The 24,356-nt window shown below is 31.4% G+C and overlaps 1 long non-coding RNA gene across 1 annotated transcript in view; it reads right to left on the reverse strand.

Annotated features, from left to right (window-relative positions):
- The window catches only part of LOC127727900 (uncharacterized), a 31,863-nt gene extending 8,741 nt beyond the window's left edge, over positions 1-23,122 (reverse strand). The window contains exons 1-2 of the long non-coding RNA XR_007993878.1: positions 23,014-23,122; positions 496-768 (exon numbers count right to left, since the gene is read on the reverse strand). This is a non-coding gene — a long non-coding RNA (uncharacterized LOC127727900). The remainder of the gene's footprint in view (positions 1-495; positions 769-23,013) is intronic.
- Positions 23,123-24,356: the final 1,234 nt, after the last annotated feature.

The following is a 24,356-nucleotide window of genomic DNA, read 5'->3' on the forward strand; positions in this document are numbered from 1 at the left end:
CTCTAGAATATCTTTTATCTGGCAGAAACATTTTAAAGATTTTCCTAGTCACGAACTCAATATAATATTTAAATAGTTTGAATGATTCGAATTAGTTAGGGGCCTCGGTGGCCGAGTGGTCTCAGTAGTCCAACTACTGTATCACTAGCTAGCCAGTCAACACCGAGGTTGTGAGTTAGAATCCCGCACGGGGCAGGTGCACTCGATTGTCTCCTACCGAAGGTCGTTGGTTCTCTTCGGGCACTCCGGCTTCCTCCACCAATAAAAACTGACCGCCACGAAATAGCACAATAGTGTTGAAAGTGTCAATCAATCAATCGAACTAGTTAGAATAATGCGTTTACGGCACGCTATTCGTTTGAACTAGTGTGAAAATTAAGAACTTGTTTTAAACTGTTCAAGGTACTAAATCATGATTGATTGATTGATTGTTGTTAGCTTAGCGTGCGATAACTAGTCTACATGCCTCACATTCTATTTGTCTTAGTTACATACCTCACATTCTATTTGTCCTATTTTTTTGCTCATATCATTTAATTGTCTAGATAGTTCGTTTCTCCTCTTTACTACTTCTGATGTTATTCCGTCATTGCTACCAACGCACTTAGCATGTGTTGATCCATACACCTGATAATGACCACCATAAGCTTTTGTGTTTACTATATAAATGACCAGAGGTATGGCCGTGAGAATCGTTATAAAGATTGCCTTCAAACACCAGACCCATGATAGTCCGTTATTCATCGCATACTTCCTTACTTTGAACACCTAAAACACACAATTTAAATGTAACAAAGGATTGTTATGCTTCAAATAGAATAGTGTAAAGAGATATATCGAGACAGGTATAAATTGTTCGTGTATACTGAACAAAAAAAAAACGAATCTGATATTTTTGAAATGGAAACTAATGTTTTCGGCAGGAATAAAAATAATGGCAAACATATGGCGTTATGTCTATCGTAATACTTTACGAAACGAAAGGTTGAATCTAAAAACTAAAAGAGAGGCGAAAGATATCACAGGGACCTTCAAACTCTTAAGTCGAAAACAAACTGACAATGACATGGAAACAAACACAAAACGAACAAAAGACAAACAGTATACAAAACACAACATATAAAACTAAAGACTAAGCAACACGAACCCACCAAAAACCGGGAGTGATCTCAGGTGCTCCGGAAGGGTAAGTATATCCTGATCCGCATGGGCTTTTATTCATTTCTGAAACCAAAGGAGGCAATCGCTTTGATAGCATTCAAAAGTATGTGTCTTAAAGAGAGTTCCACATAGAAGTCAGAGCATCATGATAAGGCACTTACGTGAATGTGTTTAAAGTTAATTTATTTATCATGTGTTCTTTAAGCAACATCTTCTAAATCTTTTTTGGAAGTTAGTGGCAAACATTGCGATGACACATTCATTCCTGCAATGGGGATCTTAACAAGGAAGTTCTAAAATTCAGAAAAAGAAAAACGAGAAATATCCTTATAACATTAGATATTGTTGCATTATCTTATTTAGTGTGAAATGTCGCGGAGGACCTGGAAATTCTTTGTTGATCTCGCTTTGTGAATGTCTGCCACAAAGTTATGTCGCATTCAACAAATTTTGTCAAAATGGTTTGATAATTTGATAAACGTGTACAATAACAAATTGCATACCAGTTTTCAAAGACGTAAGTTATGCATATCATGGATATTCATGCGTATCGCATTTGCTAATGTAACTTAATTGGGGTTATTTTTTTAGCTTATATTTTTTGGCAAAATAATTTAACCAAACAATAGTTTATTTTTCAAATAAGATCCATTGTAAACAATTTATGCGTATATCTTTCGTTCTGAGTATAGAAAGGGCTATTATTTATTTATTTATTTATTTGACGACGATGAATGACAAAGGTGGGAGGAGATTGCATTGATGTATGACAAAGAAATCAAAATCGAATTGACAAAAAGTACCGTTATAAAATGTCTAGGATATTGCCGCTATTCGTGTCATGTAATTTAAACGAACTTAACCAGTATAAGTATAAATTTCACTTCAACTTATATCTGAAAGTAATGACAGAAACGATTTGACTCGAATAACAATTTATGAATTTGAAGTTGTATTAACATTACGAACGAAAGTCATGCGGATTTTAAGATTTTTATGATATTGGATAGACATGAACATACAGCGTTTTTTTAATTTTTTTTCAAATAAGTTTCATTTCTGACCCTTCTTGAGCATTTCCTGTTTTTTGCGGGCTTCGTGTTGCATAATCTGTTGTTTTCTGTGTAGTGGCCTTTGGCAAAAGCGTGTCTGTCTTTCTTCGAGTACATGTATGTATGTCTTTTTCAAATTTTCTGACCCTCTGTTTGTGAAAATGCATGTTCCGGTTTATCTTTAATATTTTAACCCATCCTTTTATTCCCATGCAACAATACACTATATTTAAATCTCACTTTGAAACCATTTACTCGGGCTATGAACAACAATCACATTCATATTTTGTACAAAACCCCATTTCGCGAGATTTAAAAAGTTTTCGTAGGTTATGATGCAAAATTAACGTTTCCACCTTAATAAGCGATCGTAATTGCGGGTTTGAGTGAAAAACCTAGTACTTCGTCAAGAGAGTAACCCTCTACGGTAACCCTTGATCGATATACAAGTATAATTGCATACACAAAACTATGAATTATTTTCCTAATTTGAATTGAGTGGTTTTTTTTATCGTTTCGTGAAATAACTTTCTTTTATAAATTAAAATAACTAAATCATACAATTTGTTACACGCTAGACAATTACTACCATCAAAAACATGAGGGGTAATTCAATTGTGTATTAGCTGTGTTTATTTTCTCTTTCTCTCATATCATAAAGTAGTTTTGTTAGTTTTATTTAATACAAGACAATATCTCCAAGAGTTTATCTATTATAATCCTACATTAAATTAAGATTGAGGTAAATAAGTTACCGTATAAAGTCTATCAAGAGATGCGATTTCAAGGTAAGTAAAAGGACATGTTGGTTATACGCAAATAAGATGACATCCCCAAAAGATAACTTGTAAAATAGTGGAGTGAAAAATCAAGAAAGAGGTGCTTATTTTGCGACTTTAATGGACCGGCATAACTGCAGGCTAAAAATGATTTTTTTTGCAAAGCCAATACCTTAATCTAACTTTTTTACCCGGTCGTAGCCTTTTTCTGCTGTGCAGTTTTTTTTTATAAAATTGAAAGAAAAAAGACATTTTGATTTTTTTCAAAATTCAACATGAGAAACAATTTGACTTTTGTTGCTTTTCTTTGGTCCTTTAACATATGATTTTGCATTTTATAAAAGAGTTAAAGTGTTTATGCATATTGTAAAACTAGAATTCGTTTTATTTATCCTTGATTTTGTCCATTTTCACTCAGTTTAAAGAATGCACACTCTGTATTATTTTAACGAAGTGGTTACAACATTTGTAAATTTAGATTACATCGATAATTTCCAGATTTTCCGAATAAGAAAGTAATATAACTTCATTTTCTAAAGTTATGAAACCACTCCAACTCGGTATGTCAAATAAATTCACTTTTGTGACGATTTTTACATCGGGATGACCGTGAGGGCATTCCGATGTATTGTTGCCACAGAGATTTCTACTTACGAAACTTTCGTTTATGACTGATAACCAATCTATAAATACGCGGACATTATCGAGTGCAAAATAACATTCCTTATTGCTTGTTATAAATTCATTTCTTCAATGAATACTCATAAAAATATTGTTTTTAGAACATAAATTAATAATATGAAAATGTTTTGTCGTTAGAAATATATATATATATATAAATAAAAAATCATTAATATCTATGCACACGTACAGAAAAATTGTGTTATTGCATGCGGAAGAATATCACAAGAACGTTTTGCGGGAAAATATGAATGCCTGCTCAAATCCAATCTATTAGAAAAATCGAATTATTACAGAAGAGTGTCCACAATGCACTTACACTTCACTATTATTAGAATTGTAGAATAGAATGATATACAAATGGATGAAAATTATATATACATGTAACTGTTATATACAAATATTAATATAATATTACTACAATATTATAGTTATTACGATGAGGTTGAATTCCCTGTCATTTATTCATCATCCACGCACGAACTTGTCTCGGAAAAAAATATATCTCTGTACATTAACCTCACTTTCAGGTATAGAGATGTGATTTACTTTCTGAGACAAGTGCTTGTGACCATCCACAAGAACTTTCGGTCATCCGATGTTCAGTACTTCAGTACTTTGATTTACTTTGTATTATAATTCAATGAATTTCCGGATTCAAATTTCTAACCGATGTTCAGTACTTCAGTACTTTGATTTACTTTGTATTATAATTCAATGAATTTCCGGATTCAAATTTCTAACCGATACGAAGTAAAATTACTTTTTATTAACAAATCGCTTCAATAGTGCATCATAGTATTGTTCGTAGTTGTGCCATTTAATTATTTTTGTATTGATATTTTTGCATCAGAGGTTTGTTGTTTTCATAAGTTTTTGACTTATCAATTATGCGTTAAAGGGAAAACGGTACTATTACATTTTCCCAGCATTAGGTTGGCCTTTTGTGTACCCAAGGCAGGTGAAGGAAGTCAACTTGGGAGCGCTGTGATTGGATGTAAGGGTACAATATATTTTTTTATTTATCTATGAATAATTGCAGTATGTATATTTACAATATAAATTGTGAAACCTATTGAAATATTTTCTAGAGAATTATTCGAAAAGACTTCCAAAATTTCATAAATTTGGCGTAAAAGGACGGTGGGCATGGATAACATAAACAAGCTCCGTTGGAAGTTGGTCATGATACTATTTGGCTTCAATTTTTAAAACAGAATAAAAAAGTACTAACACCACACATAACTGTTTTATCCAGGTTTTTATTATAAAAAGTGGTAAATTTTGAAAATGTTAGTATTGTCGGCTATGGCAGAATAAATAGTACCGTTTTCCCTATACTGAAGATAGCAAGGGAATTCAAAATCAATCAGATTTCAGTTATATTATACTATTTTCAAGCTTTTGATTAGAACATTTGATTTTTATCACAAATAATAGAAATTTTTCCCTGAGAACAATACTGTGTTGAGAAAAGTGCTGAGTCATCATAATAAGTCAAATTGATGGGTACTGATATAAAACTTTATTCTAGGATTTCAATATTAACTATATTGTATAAAATGCACCAAACTATAGTTCTTTTGTATTTGTTTTCACCTTTCGCAATGATTAATTCAATTGGAAACACCAGAATTCAAGTCGCGACAAATATTTTTAACTGAAATTTTTGCCTTTTTTTGCTGTGTAATTCCCTAAATGTATCACTTGGGTATTTCTCTAGACATAATCTATTAAAATGGGAAATTGTCTGGTTAAGTTTGTACTGTTTATGGAGTAAGACAATATTTGGTCATACTAGAAGCATTTTCAGTGTTATAATTGTCCATCTAAGAAAAAAAGAGGCCCACTTGAGGCTAAATTTAGATAGAATTTATACTCTCCTGTGTAAAGAATTGTTCACAATCTTGGCAATTCATGCAGCAAATATTTCAATAGTGCTTCATTTTGTAGTTTCTATCTTTTATTATATCAGGCATATATGATCTTTCATTTTCTACTGTTTGAAAGGACTTTTGTGGGAAATTAATACTCCCAAGGGACATAATTCAGCTTTTTCATAGATTAATACAGGCAACAAACGCAACTTCACAGCTGAGTATTTTGCATATTTAATGTTTTAAGTGTCTAATATCTTTGTTTTATCATCTCAAGACAGAATAATGGATTTTATAACAAGCTCTGAAATTTTGAACCACCATATGGCATATACTAAAGCATGGAATGGCGATTAGTATGAACAATCTTGAATTTGTGCTTATGTTGTAAATTTTGGATAAAATGAATACAAATTAAATGGAACCGTCATTTTTATCTGTTTAAATGGAACTGTTTATTATTCTTTTTAAATAAGATAAGATATGATTGGATACAGGTTGTTTATTAAGCCTTATCTGAAAGAAGCAGAGAAAGAGGTAAACCAGCATGTAGGGGTGGGGACATAAAATGATCCATGTTTCTTTAAGTAATGGGGACATACAAGTATTTATTATAGCCAAGGTTTTCACAATAACCCAGTATTGCATTAATGGTGTCATAAGAATTCTTTATATCTTTATGTCACAGTATAGGGAAAACGGTACTATTACATTTTCCCAGCATTAGGTTGGCCTTTTGTGTACCCAAGGCAGGTGAAGGAAGTCAACTTGGGAGCGCTGTGATTGGATGTAAGGGTACAATATATTTTTTTATTTATCTATGAATAATTGCAGTATGTATATTTACAATATAAATTGTGAAACCTATTGAAATATTTTCTAGAGAATTATTCGAAAAGACTTCCAAAATTTCATAAATTTGGCGTAAAAGGACGGTGGGCATGGATAACATAAACAAGCTCCGTTGGAAGTTGGTCATGATACTATTTGGCTTCAATTTTTAAAACAGAATAAAAAAGTACTAACACCACACATAACTGTTTTATCCAGGTTTTTATTATAAAAAGTGGTAAATTTTGAAAATGTTAGTATTGTCGGCTATGGCAGAATAAATAGTACCGTTTTCCCTATACTGAAGATAGCAAGGGAATTCAAAATCAATCAGATTTCAGTTATATTATACTATTTTCAAGCTTTTGATTAGAACATTTGATTTTTATCACAAATAATAGAAATTTTTCCCTGAGAACAATACTGTGTTGAGAAAAGTGCTGAGTCATCATAATAAGTCAAATTGATGGGTACTGATATAAAACTTTATTCTAGGATTTCAATATTAACTATATTGTATAAAATGCACCAAACTATAGTTCTTTTGTATTTGTTTTCACCTTTCGCAATGATTAATTCAATTGGAAACACCAGAATTCAAGTCGCGACAAATATTTTTAACTGAAATTTTTGCCTTTTTTTGCTGTGTAATTCCCTAAATGTATCACTTGGGTATTTCTCTAGACATAATCTATTAAAATGGGAAATTGTCTGGTTAAGTTTGTACTGTTTATGGAGTAAGACAATATTTGGTCATACTAGAAGCATTTTCAGTGTTATAATTGTCCATCTAAGAAAAAAAGAGGCCCACTTGAGGCTAAATTTAGATAGAATTTATACTCTCCTGTGTAAAGAATTGTTCACAATCTTGGCAATTCATGCAGCAAATATTTCAATAGTGCTTCATTTTGTAGTTTCTATCTTTTATTATATCAGGCATATATGATCTTTCATTTTCTACTGTTTGAAAGGACTTTTGTGGGAAATTAATACTCCCAAGGGACATAATTCAGCTTTTTCATAGATTAATACAGGCAACAAACGCAACTTCACAGCTGAGTATTTTGCATATTTAATGTTTTAAGTGTCTAATATCTTTGTTTTATCATCTCAAGACAGAATAATGGATTTTATAACAAGCTCTGAAATTTTGAACCACCATATGGCATATACTAAAGCATGGAATGGCGATTAGTATGAACAATCTTGAATTTGTGCTTATGTTGTAAATTTTGGATAAAATGAATACAAATTAAATGGAACCGTCATTTTTATCTGTTTAAATGGAACTGTTTATTATTCTTTTTAAATAAGATAAGATATGATTGGATACAGGTTGTTTATTAAGCCTTATCTGAAAGAAGCAGAGAAAGAGGTAAACCAGCATGTAGGGGTGGGGACATAAAATGATCCATGTTTCTTTAAGTAATGGGGACATACAAGTATTTATTATAGCCAAGGTTTTCACAATAACCCAGTATTGCATTAATGGTGTCATAAGAATTCTTTATATCTTTATGTCACAGTATAGGGAAAACGGTACTATTACATTTTCCCAGCATTAGGTTGGCCTTTTGTGTACCCAAGGCAGGTGAAGGAAGTCAACTTGGGAGCGCTGTGATTGGATGTAAGGGTACAATATATTTTTTTATTTATCTATGAATAATTGCAGTATGTATATTTACAATATAAATTGTGAAACCTATTGAAATATTTTCTAGAGAATTATTCGAAAAGACTTCCAAAATTTCATAAATTTGGCGTAAAAGGACGGTGGGCATGGATAACATAAACAAGCTCCGTTGGAAGTTGGTCATGATACTATTTGGCTTCAATTTTTAAAACAGAATAAAAAAGTACTAACACCACACATAACTGTTTTATCCAGGTTTTTATTATAAAAAGTGGTAAATTTTGAAAATGTTAGTATTGTCGGCTATGGCAGAATAAATAGTACCGTTTTCCCTATACTGAAGATAGCAAGGGAATTCAAAATCAATCAGATTTCAGTTATATTATACTATTTTCAAGCTTTTGATTAGAACATTTGATTTTTATCACAAATAATAGAAATTTTTCCCTGAGAACAATACTGTGTTGAGAAAAGTGCTGAGTCATCATAATAAGTCAAATTGATGGGTACTGATATAAAACTTTATTCTAGGATTTCAATATTAACTATATTGTATAAAATGCACCAAACTATAGTTCTTTTGTATTTGTTTTCACCTTTCGCAATGATTAATTCAATTGGAAACACCAGAATTCAAGTCGCGACAAATATTTTTAACTGAAATTTTTGCCTTTTTTTGCTGTGTAATTCCCTAAATGTATCACTTGGGTATTTCTCTAGACATAATCTATTAAAATGGGAAATTGTCTGGTTAAGTTTGTACTGTTTATGGAGTAAGACAATATTTGGTCATACTAGAAGCATTTTCAGTGTTATAATTGTCCATCTAAGAAAAAAAGAGGCCCACTTGAGGCTAAATTTAGATAGAATTTATACTCTCCTGTGTAAAGAATTGTTCACAATCTTGGCAATTCATGCAGCAAATATTTCAATAGTGCTTCATTTTGTAGTTTCTATCTTTTATTATATCAGGCATATATGATCTTTCATTTTCTACTGTTTGAAAGGACTTTTGTGGGAAATTAATACTCCCAAGGGACATAATTCAGCTTTTTCATAGATTAATACAGGCAACAAACGCAACTTCACAGCTGAGTATTTTGCATATTTAATGTTTTAAGTGTCTAATATCTTTGTTTTATCATCTCAAGACAGAATAATGGATTTTATAACAAGCTCTGAAATTTTGAACCACCATATGGCATATACTAAAGCATGGAATGGCGATTAGTATGAACAATCTTGAATTTGTGCTTATGTTGTAAATTTTGGATAAAATGAATACAAATTAAATGGAACCGTCATTTTTATCTGTTTAAATGGAACTGTTTATTATTCTTTTTAAATAAGATAAGATATGATTGGATACAGGTTGTTTATTAAGCCTTATCTGAAAGAAGCAGAGAAAGAGGTAAACCAGCATGTAGGGGTGGGGACATAAAATGATCCATGTTTCTTTAAGTAATGGGGACATACAAGTATTTATTATAGCCAAGGTTTTCACAATAACCCAGTATTGCATTAATGGTGTCATAAGAATTCTTTATATCTTTATGTCACAGTATAGGGAAAACGGTACTATTACATTTTCCCAGCATTAGGTTGGCCTTTTGTGTACCCAAGGCAGGTGAAGGAAGTCAACTTGGGAGCGCTGTGATTGGATGTAAGGGTACAATATATTTTTTTATTTATCTATGAATAATTGCAGTATGTATATTTACAATATAAATTGTGAAACCTATTGAAATATTTTCTAGAGAATTATTCGAAAAGACTTCCAAAATTTCATAAATTTGGCGTAAAAGGACGGTGGGCATGGATAACATAAACAAGCTCCGTTGGAAGTTGGTCATGATACTATTTGGCTTCAATTTTTAAAACAGAATAAAAAAGTACTAACACCACACATAACTGTTTTATCCAGGTTTTTATTATAAAAAGTGGTAAATTTTGAAAATGTTAGTATTGTCGGCTATGGCAGAATAAATAGTACCGTTTTCCCTATACTGAAGATAGCAAGGGAATTCAAAATCAATCAGATTTCAGTTATATTATACTATTTTCAAGCTTTTGATTAGAACATTTGATTTTTATCACAAATAATAGAAATTTTTCCCTGAGAACAATACTGTGTTGAGAAAAGTGCTGAGTCATCATAATAAGTCAAATTGATGGGTACTGATATAAAACTTTATTCTAGGATTTCAATATTAACTATATTGTATAAAATGCACCAAACTATAGTTCTTTTGTATTTGTTTTCACCTTTCGCAATGATTAATTCAATTGGAAACACCAGAATTCAAGTCGCGACAAATATTTTTAACTGAAATTTTTGCCTTTTTTTGCTGTGTAATTCCCTAAATGTATCACTTGGGTATTTCTCTAGACATAATCTATTAAAATGGGAAATTGTCTGGTTAAGTTTGTACTGTTTATGGAGTAAGACAATATTTGGTCATACTAGAAGCATTTTCAGTGTTATAATTGTCCATCTAAGAAAAAAAGAGGCCCACTTGAGGCTAAATTTAGATAGAATTTATACTCTCCTGTGTAAAGAATTGTTCACAATCTTGGCAATTCATGCAGCAAATATTTCAATAGTGCTTCATTTTGTAGTTTCTATCTTTTATTATATCAGGCATATATGATCTTTCATTTTCTACTGTTTGAAAGGACTTTTGTGGGAAATTAATACTCCCAAGGGACATAATTCAGCTTTTTCATAGATTAATACAGGCAACAAACGCAACTTCACAGCTGAGTATTTTGCATATTTAATGTTTTAAGTGTCTAATATCTTTGTTTTATCATCTCAAGACAGAATAATGGATTTTATAACAAGCTCTGAAATTTTGAACCACCATATGGCATATACTAAAGCATGGAATGGCGATTAGTATGAACAATCTTGAATTTGTGCTTATGTTGTAAATTTTGGATAAAATGAATACAAATTAAATGGAACCGTCATTTTTATCTGTTTAAATGGAACTGTTTATTATTCTTTTTAAATAAGATAAGATATGATTGGATACAGGTTGTTTATTAAGCCTTATCTGAAAGAAGCAGAGAAAGAGGTAAACCAGCATGTAGGGGTGGGGACATAAAATGATCCATGTTTCTTTAAGTAATGGGGACATACAAGTATTTATTATAGCCAAGGTTTTCACAATAACCCAGTATTGCATTAATGGTGTCATAAGAATTCTTTATATCTTTATGTCACAGTATAGGGAAAACGGTACTATTACATTTTCCCAGCATTAGGTTGGCCTTTTGTGTACCCAAGGCAGGTGAAGGAAGTCAACTTGGGAGCGCTGTGATTGGATGTAAGGGTACAATATATTTTTTTATTTATCTATGAATAATTGCAGTATGTATATTTACAATATAAATTGTGAAACCTATTGAAATATTTTCTAGAGAATTATTCGAAAAGACTTCCAAAATTTCATAAATTTGGCGTAAAAGGACGGTGGGCATGGATAACATAAACAAGCTCCGTTGGAAGTTGGTCATGATACTATTTGGCTTCAATTTTTAAAACAGAATAAAAAAGTACTAACACCACACATAACTGTTTTATCCAGGTTTTTATTATAAAAAGTGGTAAATTTTGAAAATGTTAGTATTGTCGGCTATGGCAGAATAAATAGTACCGTTTTCCCTATACTGAAGATAGCAAGGGAATTCAAAATCAATCAGATTTCAGTTATATTATACTATTTTCAAGCTTTTGATTAGAACATTTGATTTTTATCACAAATAATAGAAATTTTTCCCTGAGAACAATACTGTGTTGAGAAAAGTGCTGAGTCATCATAATAAGTCAAATTGATGGGTACTGATATAAAACTTTATTCTAGGATTTCAATATTAACTATATTGTATAAAATGCACCAAACTATAGTTCTTTTGTATTTGTTTTCACCTTTCGCAATGATTAATTCAATTGGAAACACCAGAATTCAAGTCGCGACAAATATTTTTAACTGAAATTTTTGCCTTTTTTTGCTGTGTAATTCCCTAAATGTATCACTTGGGTATTTCTCTAGACATAATCTATTAAAATGGGAAATTGTCTGGTTAAGTTTGTACTGTTTATGGAGTAAGACAATATTTGGTCATACTAGAAGCATTTTCAGTGTTATAATTGTCCATCTAAGAAAAAAAGAGGCCCACTTGAGGCTAAATTTAGATAGAATTTATACTCTCCTGTGTAAAGAATTGTTCACAATCTTGGCAATTCATGCAGCAAATATTTCAATAGTGCTTCATTTTGTAGTTTCTATCTTTTATTATATCAGGCATATATGATCTTTCATTTTCTACTGTTTGAAAGGACTTTTGTGGGAAATTAATACTCCCAAGGGACATAATTCAGCTTTTTCATAGATTAATACAGGCAACAAACGCAACTTCACAGCTGAGTATTTTGCATATTTAATGTTTTAAGTGTCTAATATCTTTGTTTTATCATCTCAAGACAGAATAATGGATTTTATAACAAGCTCTGAAATTTTGAACCACCATATGGCATATACTAAAGCATGGAATGGCGATTAGTATGAACAATCTTGAATTTGTGCTTATGTTGTAAATTTTGGATAAAATGAATACAAATTAAATGGAACCGTCATTTTTATCTGTTTAAATGGAACTGTTTATTATTCTTTTTAAATAAGATAAGATATGATTGGATACAGGTTGTTTATTAAGCCTTATCTGAAAGAAGCAGAGAAAGAGGTAAACCAGCATGTAGGGGTGGGGACATAAAATGATCCATGTTTCTTTAAGTAATGGGGACATACAAGTATTTATTATAGCCAAGGTTTTCACAATAACCCAGTATTGCATTAATGGTGTCATAAGAATTCTTTATATCTTTATGTCACAGTATAGGGAAAACGGTACTATTACATTTTCCCAGCATTAGGTTGGCCTTTTGTGTACCCAAGGCAGGTGAAGGAAGTCAACTTGGGAGCGCTGTGATTGGATGTAAGGGTACAATATATTTTTTTATTTATCTATGAATAATTGCAGTATGTATATTTACAATATAAATTGTGAAACCTATTGAAATATTTTCTAGAGAATTATTCGAAAAGACTTCCAAAATTTCATAAATTTGGCGTAAAAGGACGGTGGGCATGGATAACATAAACAAGCTCCGTTGGAAGTTGGTCATGATACTATTTGGCTTCAATTTTTAAAACAGAATAAAAAAGTACTAACACCACACATAACTGTTTTATCCAGGTTTTTATTATAAAAAGTGGTAAATTTTGAAAATGTTAGTATTGTCGGCTATGGCAGAATAAATAGTACCGTTTTCCCTATACTGAAGATAGCAAGGGAATTCAAAATCAATCAGATTTCAGTTATATTATACTATTTTCAAGCTTTTGATTAGAACATTTGATTTTTATCACAAATAATAGAAATTTTTCCCTGAGAACAATACTGTGTTGAGAAAAGTGCTGAGTCATCATAATAAGTCAAATTGATGGGTACTGATATAAAACTTTATTCTAGGATTTCAATATTAACTATATTGTATAAAATGCACCAAACTATAGTTCTTTTGTATTTGTTTTCACCTTTCGCAATGATTAATTCAATTGGAAACACCAGAATTCAAGTCGCGACAAATATTTTTAACTGAAATTTTTGCCTTTTTTTGCTGTGTAATTCCCTAAATGTATCACTTGGGTATTTCTCTAGACATAATCTATTAAAATGGGAAATTGTCTGGTTAAGTTTGTACTGTTTATGGAGTAAGACAATATTTGGTCATACTAGAAGCATTTTCAGTGTTATAATTGTCCATCTAAGAAAAAAAGAGGCCCACTTGAGGCTAAATTTAGATAGAATTTATACTCTCCTGTGTAAAGAATTGTTCACAATCTTGGCAATTCATGCAGCAAATATTTCAATAGTGCTTCATTTTGTAGTTTCTATCTTTTATTATATCAGGCATATATGATCTTTCATTTTCTACTGTTTGAAAGGACTTTTGTGGGAAATTAATACTCCCAAGGGACATAATTCAGCTTTTTCATAGATTAATACAGGCAACAAACGCAACTTCACAGCTGAGTATTTTGCATATTTAATGTTTTAAGTGTCTAATATCTTTGTTTTATCATCTCAAGACAGAATAATGGATTTTATAACAAGCTCTGAAATTTTGAACCACCATATGGCATATACTAAAGCATGGAATGGCGATTAGTATGAACAATCTTGAATTTGTGCTTATGTTGTAAATTTTGGATAAAATGAATACAAATTAAATGGAACCGTCATTTTTATCTGTTTAAATGGAACTGTTTATTATTCTTTTTAAATAAGATAAGATATGATTGGATACAGGTTGTTTATTAAGCCTTATCTGAAAGAAGCAGAGAAAGAGGTAAACCAGCATGTAGGGGTGGGGACATAAAATGATCCATGTTTCTTTAAGTAATGGGGACATACAAGTATTTATTATAGCCAAGGTTTTCACAATAACCCAGTATTGCATTAATGGTGTCATAAGAATTCTTTATATCTTTATGTCACAGTATAGGGAAAACGGTACTATTACATTTTCCCAGCATTAGGTTGGCCTTTTGTGTACCCAAGGCAGGTGAAGGAAGTCAACTTGGGAGCGCTGTGATTGGATGTAAGGGTACAATATATTTTTTTATTTATCTATGAATAATTGCAGTATGTATATTTACAATATAAATTGTGAAACCTATTGAAATATTTTCTAGAGAATTATTCGAAAAGACTTCCAAAATTTCATAAATTTGGCGTAAAAGGACGGTGGGCATGGATAACATAAACAAGCTCCGTTGGAAGTTGGTCATGATACTATTTGGCTTCAATTTTTAAAACAGAATAAAAAAGTACTAACACCACACATAACTGTTTTATCCAGGTTTTTATTATAAAAAGTGGTAAATTTTGAAAATGTTAGTATTGTCGGCTATGGCAGAATAAATAGTACCGTTTTCCCTATACTGAAGATAGCAAGGGAATTCAAAATCAATCAGATTTCAGTTATATTATACTATTTTCAAGCTTTTGATTAGAACATTTGATTTTTATCACAAATAATAGAAATTTTTCCCTGAGAACAATACTGTGTTGAGAAAAGTGCTGAGTCATCATAATAAGTCAAATTGATGGGTACTGATATAAAACTTTATTCTAGGATTTCAATATTAACTATATTGTATAAAATGCACCAAACTATAGTTCTTTTGCATTTGTTTTCACCTTTCGCAATGATTAATTCAATTGGAAACACCAGAATTCAAGTCGCGACAAATATTTTTAACTGAAATTTTTGCCTTTTTTTGCTGTGTAATTCCCTAAATGTATCACTTGGGTATTTCTCTAGACATAATCTATTAAAATGGGAAATTGTCTGGTTAAGTTTGTACTGTTTATGGAGTAAGACAATATTTGGTCATACTAGAAGCATTTTCAGTGTTATAATTGTCCATCTAAGAAAAAAAGAGGCCCACTTGAGGCTAAATTTAGATAGAATTTATACTCTCCTGTGTAAAGAATTGTTCACAATCTTGGCAATTCATGCAGCAAATATTTCAATAGTGCTTCATTTTGTAGTTTCTATCTTTTATTATATCAGGCATATATGATCTTTCATTTTCTACTGTTTGAAAGGACTTTTGTGGGAAATTAATACTCCCAAGGGACATAATTCAGCTTTTTCATAGATTAATACAGGCAACAAACGCAACTTCACAGCTGAGTATTTTGCATATTTAATGTTTTAAGTGTCTAATATCTTTGTTTTATCATCTCAAGACAGAATAATGGATTTTATAACAAGCTCTGAAATTTTGAACCACCATATGGCATATACTAAAGCATGGAATGGCGATTAGTATGAACAATCTTGAATTTGTGCTTATGTTGTAAATTTTGGATAAAATGAATACAAATTAAATGGAACCGTCATTTTTATCTGTTTAAATGGAACTGTTTATTATTCTTTTTAAATAAGATAAGATATGATTGGATACAGGTTGTTTATTAAGCCTTATCTGAAAGAAGCAGAGAAAGAGGTAAACCAGCATGTAGGGGTGGGGACATAAAATGATCCATGTTTCTTTAAGTAATGGGGACATACAAGTATTTATTATAGCCAAGGTTTTCACAATAACCCAGTATTGCATTAATGGTGTCATAAGAATTCTTTATATCTTTATGTCACAGTATAGGGAAAACGGTACTATTACATTTTCCCAGCATTAGGTTGGCCTTTTGTGTACCCAAGGCAGGTGAAGGAAGTCAACTTGGGAGCGCTGTGATTGGATGTAAGGGTACAATATATTTTTTTATTTATCTATGAATAATTGCAGTATGTATATTTACAATATAAATTGTGAAACCTATTGAAATATTTTCTAGAGAATTATTCGAAAAGACTTCCAAAATTTCATAAATTTGGCGTAAAAGGACGGTGGGCATGGATAACATAAACAAGCTCCGTTGGAAGTTGGTCATGATACTATTTGGCTTCAATTTTTAAAACAGAATAAAAAAGTACTAACACCACACATAACTGTTTTATCCAGGTTTTTATTATAAAAAGTGGTAAATTTTGAAAATGTTAGTATTGTCGGCTATGGCAGAATAAATAGTACCGTTTTCCCTATACTGAAGATAGCAAGGGAATTCAAAATCAATCAGATTTCAGTTATATTATACTATTTTCAAGCTTTTGATTAGAACATTTGATTTTTATCACAAATAATAGAAATTTTTCCCTGAGAACAATACTGTGTTGAGAAAAGTGCTGAGTCATCATAATAAGTCAAATTGATGGGTACTGATATAAAACTTTATTCTAGGATTTCAATATTAACTATATTGTATAAAATGCACCAAACTATAGTTCTTTTGTATTTGTTTTCACCTTTCGCAATGATTAATTCAATTGGAAACACCAGAATTCAAGTCGCGACAAATATTTTTAACTGAAATTTTTGCCTTTTTTTGCTGTGTAATTCCCTAAATGTATCACTTGGGTATTTCTCTAGACATAATCTATTAAAATGGGAAATTGTCTGGTTAAGTTTGTACTGTTTATGGAGTAAGACAATATTTGGTCATACTAGAAGCATTTTCAGTGTTATAATTGTCCATCTAAGAAAAAAAGAGGCCCACTTGAGGCTAAATTTAGATAGAATTTATACTCTCCTGTGTAAAGAATTGTTCACAATCTTGGCAATTCATGCAGCAAATATTTCAATAGTGCTTCATTTTGTAGTTTCTATCTTTTATTATATCAGGCATATATGATCTTTCATTTTCTACTGTTTGAAAGGACTTTTGTGGGAAATTAATACTCCCAAGGGACATAATTCAGCTTTTTCATAGATTAATACAGGCAACAAACGCAACTTCACAGCTGAGTATTTTGCATATTTAATGTTTTAAGTGTCTAATATCTTTGTTTTATCATCTCAAGACAGAATAATGGATTTTATAACAAGCTCTGAAATTTTGAACCACCATATGGCATATACTAAAGCATGGAATGGCGATTAGTATGAACAATCTTGAATTTGTGCTTATGTTGTAAATTTTGGATAAAATGAATACAAATTAAATGGAACCGTCATTTTTATCTGTTTAAATGGAACTGTTTATTATTCTTTTTAAATAAGATAAGATATGATTGGATACAGGTTGTTTATTAAGCCTTATCTGAAAGAAGCAGAGAAAGAGGTAAACCAGCATGTAGGGGTGGGGACATAAAATGATCCATGTTTCTTTAAGTAATGGGGACATACAAGTATTTATTATAGCCAAGGTTTTCACAATAACCCAGTATTGCATTAATGGTGTCATAAGAATTCTTTATATCTTTATGTCACAGTATAGGGAAAACGGTACTATTACATTTTCCCAGCATTAGGTTGGCCTTTTGTGTACCCAAGGCAGGTGAAGGAAGTCAACTTGGGAGCGCTGTGATTGGATGTAAGGGTACAATATATTTTTTTATTTATCTATGAATAATTGCAGTATGTATATTTACAATATAAATTGTGAAACCTATTGAAATATTTTCTAGAGAATTATTCGAAAAGACTTCCAAAATTTCATAAATTTGGCGTAAAAGGACGGTGGGCATGGATAACATAAACAAGCTCCGTTGGAAGTTGGTCATGATACTATTTGGCTTCAATTTTTAAAACAGAATAAAAAAGTACTAACACCACACATAACTGTTTTATCCAGGTTTTTATTATAAAAAGTGGTAAATTTTGAAAATGTTAGTATTGTCGGCTATGGCAGAATAAATAGTACCGTTTTCCCTATACTGAAGATAGCAAGGGAATTCAAAATCAATCAGATTTCAGTTATATTATACTATTTTCAAGCTTTTGATTAGAACATTTGATTTTTATCACAAATAATAGAAATTTTTCCCTGAGAACAATACTGTGTTGAGAAAAGTGCTGAGTCATCATAATAAGTCAAATTGATGGGTACTGATATAAAACTTTATTCTAGGATTTCAATATTAACTATATTGTATAAAATGCACCAAACTATAGTTCTTTTGTATTTGTTTTCACCTTTCGCAATGATTAATTCAATTGGAAACACCAGAATTCAAGTCGCGACAAATATTTTTAACTGAAATTTTTGCCTTTTTTTGCTGTGTAATTCCCTAAATGTATCACTTGGGTATTTCTCTAGACATAATCTATTAAAATGGGAAATTGTCTGGTTAAGTTTGTACTGTTTATGGAGTAAGACAATATTTGGTCATACTAGAAGCATTTTCAGTGTTATAATTGTCCATCTAAGAAAAAAAGAGGCCCACTTGAGGCTAAATTTAGATAGAATTTATACTCTCCTGTGTAAAGAATTGTTCACAATCTTGGCAATTCATGCAGCAAATATTTCAATAGTGCTTCATTTTGTAGTTTCTATCTTTTATTATATCAGGCATATATGATCTTTCATTTTCTACTGTTTGAAAGGACTTTTGTGGGAAATTAATACTCCCAAGGGACATAATTCAGCTTTTTCATAGATTAATACAGGCAACAAACGCAACTTCACAGCTGAGTATTTTGCATATTTAATGTTTTAAGTGTCTAATATCTTTGTTTTATCATCTCAAGACAGAATAATGGATTTTATAACAAGCTCTGAAATTTTGAACCACCATATGGCATATACTAAAGCATGGAATGGCGATTAGTATGAACAATCTTGAATTTGTGCTTATGTTGTAAATTTTGGATAAAATGAATACAAATTAAATGGAACCGTCATTTTTATCTGTTTAAATGGAACTGTTTATTATTCTTTTTAAATAAGATAAGATATGATTGGATACAGGTTGTTTATTAAGCCTTATCTGAAAGAAGCAGAGAAAGAGGTAAACCAGCATGTAGGGGTGGGGACATAAAATGATCCATGTTTCTTTAAGTAATGGGGACATACAAGTATTTATTATAGCCAAGGTTTTCACAATAACCCAGTATTGCATTAATGGTGTCATAAGAATTCTTTATATCTTTATGTCACAGTATAGGGAAAACGGTACTATTACATTTTCCCAGCATTAGGTTGGCCTTTTGTGTACCCAAGGCAGGTGAAGGAAGTCAACTTGGGAGCGCTGTGATTGGATGTAAGGGTACAATATATTTTTTTATTTATCTATGAATAATTGCAGTATGTATATTTACAATATAAATTGTGAAACCTATTGAAATATTTTCTAGAGAATTATTCGAAAAGACTTCCAAAATTTCATAAATTTGGCGTAAAAGGACGGTGGGCATGGATAACATAAACAAGCTCCGTTGGAAGTTGGTCATGATACTATTTGGCTTCAATTTTTAAAACAGAATAAAAAAGTACTAACACCACACATAACTGTTTTATCCAGGTTTTTATTATAAAAAGTGGTAAATTTTGAAAATGTTAGTATTGTCGGCTATGGCAGAATAAATAGTACCGTTTTCCCTATACTGAAGATAGCAAGGGAATTCAAAATCAATCAGATTTCAGTTATATTATACTATTTTCAAGCTTTTGATTAGAACATTTGATTTTTATCACAAATAATAGAAATTTTTCCCTGAGAACAATACTGTGTTGAGAAAAGTGCTGAGTCATCATAATAAGTCAAATTGATGGGTACTGATATAAAACTTTATTCTAGGATTTCAATATTAACTATATTGTATAAAATGCACCAAACTATAGTTCTTTTGTATTTGTTTTCACCTTTCGCAATGATTAATTCAATTGGAAACACCAGAATTCAAGTCGCGACAAATATTTTTAACTGAAATTTTTGCCTTTTTTTGCTGTGTAATTCCCTAAATGTATCACTTGGGTATTTCTCTAGACATAATCTATTAAAATGGGAAATTGTCTGGTTAAGTTTGTACTGTTTATGGAGTAAGACAATATTTGGTCATACTAGAAGCATTTTCAGTGTTATAATTGTCCATCTAAGAAAAAAAGAGGCCCACTTGAGGCTAAATTTAGATAGAATTTATACTCTCCTGTAATTCTAGAGAATTATTCGAAAAGACTTCCAAAATTTCATAAATTTGGCGTAAAAGGACGGTGGGCATGGATAACATAAACAAGCTCCGTTGGAAGTTGGTCATGATACTATTTGGCTTCAATTTTTAAAACAGAATAAAAAAGTACTAACACCACACATAACTGTTTTATCCAGGTTTTTATTATAAAAAGTGGTAAATTTTGAAAATGTTAGTATTGTCGGCTATGGCAGAATAAATAGTACCGTTTTCCCTTAAATAGCCTTTTCTAACTAAAAATCAAATTTGCGCGGATAGGGTTTATTCCGGGAATATGTCTACTTTTAGTAGTCCACTGAAGCTTAATTCTTCGCGAGCAAAGACAAGCCGTGCTTCAAACAACTGGAATCTTTGCATTATATGTCAGATTTCAACAAGTGAAAAACTGTCCTCTCTAACTGCAAAAGGAAAGCAAACCCTTACTTATGCTGTAAATACAAGAAAAATTCTGTTTCCTTCTACCTCATAAATTGAAAACTAAGTACACTTCTGCTAAACTATAGCGTAGCTTAGAAAAATATTATGGGAAATCAATTGTAATTAAGGCACAGAAGGGTCAAGGCAGGTCTAATATATAGTATTCAGTAGTTCAATCACAATTTCTGAAGCCATCCAATCAGCTAGCAATTTAAAATCTGAATTGAATCTGTCAGAAATTGAAACAGAAGTTGAGACAGCAACTTTAAAGTAAGACCAGACATTGCACGCAGCTGCACCAATACTTCGTAGTCAAATGCAGTCCTTAAAAATATCAAATGAAACTTACCCAACACCATCTGAAATATCTTTGGCATATTCAACACAACACACTCCTTGCTTTGACAGGCTTTTACAAAATGGTATCAGAGATTAAAGCTGAATTTTCGTTTGTAGCCTATGCTCCGGTCATAGATGCCAAGCCTAGCGACATGGCAACAGTATTTACAACCAGACGTTTTTCAATCACACATTATAAGACTCGTAAGATTTCATGGGCTTTCCTATTTAATAGCAACATTTGGTAAGTTATGGGCATCAGCTGGGCTTTATGACTTACTTGTTGACTCTGGAATGTACGCTTCTTATACAATAGGTAAGATGCTTGTTGGCAACCAGTTTAGTCGTGGTGTTCGAGGATTAACCCTAACCCTAGCCACCACAAAGGATGCGAATCTTGTGAGAATTCCACCATGTGAAAACTCGATTTGACAGCACATTGTACGTGCAATGCTTCAAACGCAAGTTTGGATGAATTCTCATATTGCTAAATCAGCGGTCAGACTTCCCAAATACTCCGGTTGACAAGAGTGTTAAACGGGTTGAGGGACCTATGTCAACAGATTTCTTCAAGACCTTGTTTGTACGTGCAAGGGTAAAACAGCTTGCAATTTAAACTGTGTATGCAACCAACAGAATTTGGCGTGTACCAGCATTTGTTTGTGTGAAGGGTCTGATGGGTGTAAACATTATCTATCTCACCGAGCAATATATGAAGAAAACGATGACTGATGTTAGGTATTAGAAAAATGCCATGCATGCACTTTGCTTGTACAAGTACCCTTATAGCCACTCTTTCTGAGGTGTCCATATGTGCTTCTGTAAGGCACAATTCCATAAAACTTCTAAGTTCATATGGCTAGAATATACGCTCACCCTTCAGTCCTTCATTTAACTCATTTATTTCAATTGCCTAGTGAAATATTTGTCACTGGCAACCGATATATATCAAAGCCAAAACCAAATTGAATTTGATTCTTTTTTATGAAACCGTAAAATTTAGAAATATATCTTTAGATGTACATGCGTTGTTAAAACATTTAATTGAGAGTCGGTTGTTTTTCCGTCTTGTATTTTCTTATTGTTGCTAGTCTGAATTCTCTTAAAATGGGCATTTGGTGCTTTTATTATTTTCAAATTTAGTTTAAAATGAACTGTTACAGTTTATTCCATCATTAATTTCTTGTCAAGTAAACAATTCAGCTAATATTTGCTGACTTTTTATAACCTCTTGTGAAATAAATGAACACTAGTGAAATACTCAACCACTAACCTTTGACCTTATTTTTTTAAATTGCACCATATTTCGATTCTACGACCAGGCAAAAATAAAGTATAAAGATTTCTCTACACGAAAAGTCATGATTTAGCCTGCAGGTAGGGTGGTCCATTAAAGTTTAAAATTTTGTTGGCTTGGTCACTCCACTAAAAAGTTAACATACAGTCTTCAAAAATAGACAGATCACGGCCAATCGTACCCAACACGGACCTCCTTATCTGATAAAACATAGGGAATAATGAAAACGCATTCATAATTCAACAACATTCGTTATAAATATAAAAAAGAAGTAGACGCTATCAGATCAATGTACTAATTGTAGTGAACATGTTTGGACTATAAGATTAGCTAAAACTTACGTCATTTATTAGTGTATCTGTTCATTCTGTTATTGCCATGTTTATAGCACACTACATTAACTGTGTAAGAGATAATGTCGATATTTTATGCTTATGTTGTATGAAAATCAATAATGGTCAAGGAAATTCTGGTTATTCGAATACCATTGTAGGAAATGATATAGATATGTCGTCATAGAAACAAGTTTAAATAATTACTTCCCTAAAACTGCATTTTGATACTTTTTTTTGCTGTTCTATTTTTGATCGGGGCTGTCTGAATTGGGGAAATATAGAAATGAGGATAGTGTAACCAAATTAAATTCAGTATTGACACCTCAAAAAATCAATGAAGCCGTGATGAAGGCTAAATATAGAAGTATAAATAGAGATTCTAAACATAGAACTAGGAACAGAAAGATTCTTAACTTATTAATTAGGTATTTTTAAGGTTAAGTGCGGTAGATGGTAGATTTTCGAACTCGTCGCTCTTTTTATCGTTTATATATATGTATAAATGGACGCCCTCACGTTGTACTTTATTTCTATATACTGCTCCCTAAGTGCTGTTAATACTTTTTGTGTTATATTTTGTCTTCACGTGCAGCAGGCCTACATGTGTTTTTGTTTGTGTGTGAATGTTTTACAGTTCTTTAGCCTCAATCTTGTTTAATTTACCGGTAATGGTGTTAACACGCACAACTACTTGTAGTAAGTATGTTACGAATTACAACATATAATATAACGGGGCGTTTTTAATTATATTTTATTTATTACAAATAAAGGTGTGTGTTGTAAGTATAAATTAGAAGCATTAAAACATGTAATGGTGTGTGTTTTAATTATGTAAATACATGTAATAATTGGTGTTGTAAGTATATGTTACGAATTTTAACATGTAATGGGGTGTGTTTAATGTATTCTTCTACATTAAAAGGTGTGTGTTTCAAATATGTTACTACATGTAATGATGGGTGTTATAAGTATATGTTACGAATTTTAACATGGAATTTGGCGTGTTTAATGTATACTTCTACATTAAAAGGTGGGTGTTTCAAATATGTAACTATACATGTAATGATGGATGTTATAAGTATATGTTACGAATTTTAACATGTAATAGGGCGTGTTTAATGTATATTTTTACATTAAAAGGTGTGTGTTTCAAATATGTCACTACATGTCATGATGGATGTTGTAAACATATATTACGAATTATAACATGTAATGGGGCGTGTTTAAAGTATAATATTTCTACATGTAAAGATGTGTGTTTTAAACATGTTACTACATGTACATGTAGTGGTGCGTGTTGTTAGTATGTTACGATTTTTAATGATGTGCTGTATGTATGTTACTACATG

This window comes from Mytilus californianus, unplaced genomic scaffold (genome assembly GCF_021869535.1).
Source record: "Mytilus californianus isolate M0D057914Y unplaced genomic scaffold, xbMytCali1.0.p SCAF_2, whole genome shotgun sequence".
In the NCBI taxonomy this organism is placed as follows: Eukaryota; Metazoa; Mollusca; class Bivalvia; order Mytilida; family Mytilidae; genus Mytilus; species Mytilus californianus.